This window comes from Erpetoichthys calabaricus, chromosome 12 (assembly GCF_900747795.2).
Source record: "Erpetoichthys calabaricus chromosome 12, fErpCal1.3, whole genome shotgun sequence".
NCBI lineage: Eukaryota > Metazoa > Chordata > Cladistia > Polypteriformes > Polypteridae > Erpetoichthys > Erpetoichthys calabaricus.
Genome location: NC_041405.2, coordinates 129,115,862 through 129,122,529, shown reverse-complemented (window position 1 = coordinate 129,122,529; position 6,668 = coordinate 129,115,862). Strand labels below are relative to the sequence as shown.

General features: G+C 38.1%; 1 protein-coding gene across 1 annotated transcript in view; it reads right to left on the bottom strand.

The window, feature by feature from the left end:
- The window catches only part of LOC114661546 (uncharacterized), a 245,107-nt gene that overhangs the window by 4,706 nt on the left and 233,733 nt on the right, over positions 1 to 6,668 (bottom strand). The gene's annotated exons all lie outside the window — the stretch shown is intronic.

Below are 6,668 nucleotides of genomic sequence, written 5' to 3'. Positions count from 1 at the left end.
GGCTTTTATAGCAGCAGATAGTAGATGTTAAAGCCTACATTATGGCTAGACTGTGCACTTCTGCCATGTTGAGATATTAATTGAAGTTAGATTATTGACTTACTGTATCTGTTTATTGTACTCGTTAGTCTTGAGTGCAGGCTGCAGGTTTTTCTATGTATGCACATCTGCCATGCTGAGATGTAAATTTTAGCTAGATTATTGATCTAATCTAACTGATTTATTTTTCTACGTGTTGATCTACCATTTACATGAATGCAGGCTGGGTTTTTTTTACATGTTGACTGTTGTAACACTGCCATTTCCTCTGTCTGTCTAGTGCAGTGACTTTAATTTCTGCCTGTCTTACTGTCTAATATGGTGACATTTATTATATTCTTGTGTTTTAGATATTTGAGGATAACTGAAGTATCTTGAAGAAAAAGAAGTGCAGACATGGCAGAAAATGCAGACTTGACTAAGAGCTGGAGTTGTTATGAGTTTGTCACAAAGAGACCTGTGCTGGTAAGTGAACTTTAGTCTCTGATTGCCATACCCTTTATTTCAGCATGGTACTTTTTACTGGATAACTATTATTAACTTATTATTGTCTGGTGTAGGTACTCTTCAGTAGTAATCATGAAGGACTTGAAGCATCCAGAATTAACCCAGTCCTGCTTGTAACATGCTTAATGTGTTGTGATTATTTACTTTACAATCGAATTATACCATGTGCTAGAATGGAGGGGCAGAAATGAGATCAAGAACAGGGAAATAATATGGCTACATCTAAAATCTCTGAATGTTTAAAATATTGTGGTGTTTTCACTTCCAATAAAGAGTGTCCAGGACATGAAAGAGATGTCCCTCTCCCAAATATAACTGCTGCATTTTTGAGAGAACCCCTGTACTATCCAAAGTGGTGTTGTCTCAGAAATTCTAGAAAAGTCCCCAGCAGCCTTAAATGGGCCCATTCCCAATGGGACAGAGAGAGAACGGCTACCAGGTCGTTAATATTCCTCCCTAAAGAGGTTTTTTCAATGGCTTTTTAAGTCTTTTGGTTTGGTTTGAAGGATAATTTATGTGTGGACAATGTTTCTCCAGCATCATATAAGGAGTTCATTTTATTGCTATGATACCTTACAATGTCAAGTCTTTGCTGCTAGCTGTGGGAGAAAATGGCTCCTAACTAGCAGCAGGGTTGAGCCATGGAGTGCCCGGTTTACTTATGTAAGAGAGTGTAGAACTCTAGTAGTTAATACTATTATTATTCTTCACGAGTCCTTCAGTGTTGAGTTGGATATTAAAGTCTTGCAAAGTCCATGAGTGGAGTACGAGCTCACATGCTTCAGCTCTGCTATTATACTGGGCTAAACAGTACATTCAGAAGGGCCAGCTGTTTCTGGCAGTGAAAACTACCACATTATTTACAAGGATCTTACAGACTTTAATCACCAGGTTTTATGCCATCTACCAAACCAACTTGCTTAGTCTAATTCAGGGTCACTGGGCCAGAGGTAATCCTGAAAGCAGCCCTGGGTGAGGTGCCAGTCCATTTCTGGCTGCAGTCAGTTTAGAACTGGCAATAATTCTAACTAATTTAACATGTCTTTGGGGGTGTGGGATGAGACCCGCAATACCAGAAGGAACCATGTGGATATGGGAGTAACATGCAAAGACCACACACATGACGACTAGGTATGGAATTTGAGCCCAGGATGCTGGATCTGTGAGCCAGAAGTGCTAACCACCACATGGCTCGGCCACTCAGTTTTACTTTAGGCAACTCAAAGTGATATTCACATATCTTCAATGTGGCTAGGACAAGGTTTAGCCTGCCATAACCGTGATGTTTTGTGAATGTTAAAATATATTATGGATAACTAGAGATCTTTAAATACACTTTAAAGTGTGTATGAAATGGAGGAGAAATTCACTTTACAATTTTATAAAATTTAAGACATCTAATAATTATATTTTACCAATTTAAATGGGAGTCAAACTGAAGATATCTGCAGTGCTTTTACGGTATTTGATTTGATTTTGAAGCCTGCTCAGAATATTACCAGCACCTAACTGCATTCTATTCAGGACATATCTAGGGCATGATGCATTTCAAAGAATAATGGTATTATTTAAGACCTCAGCCATTCTGCACACTCGTTTTTCTGTTGGCACGCACACCACTAGGCCCTAATTCATAGGCCTTAAGGCTAACCAAAAGCAGCTTGTATCGACTTATGCTGTATATATTGCATGTGTTTCATTCATTGTCTTTTTATTGTTACACTGTCACAAGTCTGTGGCAGATATACAAGCAAGAATTTCATTACACCTTATACATTGGGAAGTAAATGTGAAATACCTCAAGGGCAATTTACACGTCTAAAATATATTTGAGATAACTCAGATATTTTCAAAATATCTTAAATTGAAAAGTACTAGGGTGTTGTACCGTGTTAGCCATTATGAATGTAGAGAAAAGCCAAGCAAAATGACACCTTTTAGTTAGCCAATAAAAGGTGTCATTTTGCTTGGCTTTTCTTTAAATTGAAAAGGTATTGCTAAAAATAAAGGAAATTACTTAAAGTTATCTCCAGTGTGAGCATAAAGTTATATCAAGTGTGAGAAGACAGCCCGGACACAAACAGATGGACACCGGCAGTTCTTAAAAAAACACACACGTTTTATTTACAAGGTCGCCAAAGTTCAAGTCCCACACACACACAGTGCTCCAGCACCAAACACCCTTTGCTCCTTGCCCTTTCACTGGTTCTCTTTGGGCCGCCTTTCCTCCTCAATCCCGAGGGTTGCCTTCTTCCACCCAACTCTGGCTTTCTGATCGTAGGAAGGCAGTCCCCTTTTATCTCCACCATGATTCATGAACTTCCGGCGGCACTTCCTGGTGTGGCTGAAGTGCCACACAAGCACCCGAAAGCACTCCAGGTGACCCTGGAATTCCTCCCGCCAGCACCTCCTGGTGTGGCGGAAGTGCTGGTTTCCAGGGCTCTAGGAGCCTCTGGGCGCCCCCTGGTGGTGGCCACGGGCTCAATAGGGAAAGCTTTCTTTTATTGTTTTGGAGGTATGCTCTGTAACCCAGATAATGGCGTATAAGACAGGGCACCATTTGTTACATAACAAAGACCCCAAGTAAAACATAGAAACTCCAGTACTTCTGAGTTGTATTTGCTTATTACACAGGTTGTTACAATATTATATAAATTAACTAACTTTGTTAAAACTATATAATATTTTGTTAATATAGTTTTGTTTTGTAAATAAATATGACTATTAGCTAATCTTTGGTGAAGAGGGTCAAAGGTTCAGCTCCTAGCCACTGCTTACCTGTCTCTACTCGGGTTTTCTTCACATACTCTGACTTCCTCTTACATGCTCAGGTTAGGTTTAGTGGCAGCTCCAAACTGGGCCATTGTGAGTAACCATGGGTACACATCCCGTGATGGCAATCTGTAACTTTTAATGGTTTGTCCCTGTATTATGACAGAGCGTCCTAGGTGATAGTTGGTTTCCAGTGGCCCTAAAAAGGAAAAATCTGATGGCAGATTGTTTTAGTAGAACATTTTATTGTTAATATGTTCATCATGCTTGATGTAAACTGATAATAATGACTGGACTAGCTTTTCATTTTCCATTTTAGGTACAGCTTTGGTTCTGCGGGCTTAAAGGCTTTGTGATCTTAATGTGCACACTTATTATGACACACTGGTGTTACTTTACAAGGAGGTGATAGGCTAGCTGCCAGAACGTAGACATTCTTCTGTAATTTGAGTGATCAGTTTACTTTTGTGTCCACTACATGCCTGGGCTATGACTGAAAGGTTTAGGCTTAAAATCTCAGTTTCAGGACAGGCTGTATAAGCTGCTAAGGATAATCCTTACTCTCCTTTTTGTTAGCCATAACATATAGAACCTCCAAGTGAAATTGTTATTAAATTACAACTCATTATAAAATATCCAGGTTCAGAAAATGGATGGACAGTTTTATATTTGAAATCTGTGGTACATATAGAATGGCCAAGCATACGTCCTGACTTGGTAGTTAGACTGTACCACCCATAGATAACTGGGAGGGGGAGTGGGGTGTGAGTGAACACCAGCTAAATTGTAAATCTGAAGTTTCCCCCCCATAAAAATATTGAGCAACTCCAACAACACTTGAAAGCTCCTTAGCAGCCCAGTGCCGGTCCCAGACCTGACGAGAAAGACTTGAGGGTTGGCAGTGCTTTGCCCTTTCATTAACCTACAAGGGTAAAAAAGCACAATATTTAAAGGGATATTTTTAGGAGACCATAAGAGATTGTGCAGCTCTTTTACACAAATATAAACTATTTGTCCTGTATGTTTTTTTCTCAGTCATGTTAAAGCAACAGTGTTTGCTAGTTTGGATATTCAGATGAACCTATAAATAAGCAGTAGTGGGCATTCATTACATTTACCAATGGAATGTAAAACAAATCTTTTCTCTCAATATTCTTGTAAAATTGATTCTTTTAATTTGATTTTAGCCTTAAAGTTGATTCTTTGGGGTCCCCAGTAAAAGCAGACTGTGAGCCATAAAGAGACCATTGAGCATCATCTTGAGCTTTTGCTTACAGTTAAAAAAATAAAATAAACATGGTAAGTAGCTTTAACTGCTTTAATTTTATATATATATATATATATATATATATATATATATATATATATATATATATATATATATAATTATTTTTTTTATTTTTTTTATTTTTTTTTTTTTCTTCTTCTAAGGTGCAAACTGGGATTATTATGTACCCTCAAATCCGAATTCCCTCTTACTGGAAAACTTTTCAGACTTACTGTTATGTGAGAAAGTAGTTAACATGCCGTGAAATGTTTAGACATAATCAAGATTTTACCATCATTTAAACAATACCTTTAGATAAAGGTGATGTAATTGGAAAAAAATGAATATTGAACTTTTCAAGAAGAAATATAAAAATGAACAGATGTGCCATTCCCCTCAATAGAAAAAGTAAGTCCACCCTTGGCTTTAATAGCTGGTATTGCCCCCTCAAACAGGCATTTCCTATAACTGACTACCAGACTCTGACAATCAATTGGTAAAAAAGGTTTTCCAATTCCTCCACGCAGAATTCTTTAAGCTTTAAGCTTGAGGAGACGTCTTACATGTACAGCCTGTTTCAAATCTCCCCATAGCACTTTGATTTGGTCCTTCCAGATGGGGGTTTTACTGGTACGTTTAGGGTCATGTTATATGATATCTTATCAGTTGAGCTTCAATCTTCTGACAGATGGTCTCACATGATCTTCAGGTACCCACTGGTACCATGAAGAATTTCTAGTGGATTCTATAACGATTAATTGCTCAGGCCCTGATGCAGCTAAAGCAGCCCCAAACAATAACATTTCCACCACCATGCTTTACATTCTGGTCAAATGGGACAGCCTGGCCCAGACAAGTTAACAGTTGTTTGAAATCTTCTCCATTTGTAGATGATCTTCCATCCAGTAGAATGGTTGACTTCCAGTTGTTTGGAGATCTTTTTAAAAATCTTCCCAGACTCTCTGAATGTCTCAGAAAGCTCTTGTGATTGAGGCATGGTGATAAGACACGATTCAATAACAAAAAGCAAATCAAAGTAAATGTCTGATACTTTAAATAACACACTCTTCCAGGAATCTCTTTAATTGTGTTCTAATCATTTGCACCTCATTCTAATCTTAGGTAATTGTGGTAGAGATAAATGTAGGGGTGTACTGTTTCCACATGTGAAGTTGGAATTTTTCTCATTTTAACTATACAATTGACTACAAAATGTAAATGTGACATGATGTTTGTTATATTATATTACCCTTATCTATAGATACTGTTTAAGTGAAGATCACATCTTCATATGTCCACATATGTTATTAAAAAAAAATTTCATGTGGTGTACTTACTTTTTCAGTGTTGGGAGGAAAATGGAAAGAGTTATAGTACTGTAATATTTTTTGATTTTAAATGCCAATACACTAAGAAGTTACTATGATTTATTTTGTGCCCTCTGTTGAAGTGCATTTTATTGGTATTTGAACTTGTGTTCTTTGTGCTTTGTCTACTCCATCCTAGTTAACCAGGTTTTGTCCCCATCACATTAAAATGTATGGCGGCTGCAGGTTTCTTTTTCTAACTCGGTTCACAATCTTTGAGTCAGTTGACTGCTAACTGATGTCATTGTTTGGCTGATGGCCTTCTCTTATTCTGAATTCAGAAAAGTGCTGTAGTGTACATTTTAAGCAAATTTAGCAATATTGGTATTTTGCTATAGCTTTGGATGCTTAACTCTCTTTGGTCATTTTCTTATTAATTCAACTTCTTATATATAGCTTGTTTCTATTAATTGTACATTGATATTGACGATTGCAAGCCAGCAAAACAGGCACCAAGACAGATGACAGTGAAAGCTAAAAGACTGTAGTTACATCAGTGTCAGATGCACTAGTGTACTTAATAGAATATAACACCTTAAGTAACCAGTCAGTCAGTCATTGTCCAACCCGCTATATCCTAACACAGTGTCACAGGGGTCTGCTGGAGCCAATCCCAGCCAACACAGGGCGCAAGGCAGGAAACAAACCCTGGGCAGGGTGCCAGCCCACCGCACCCACACACCCACACAGCAAGCACACACTGGGGACAATTTCGG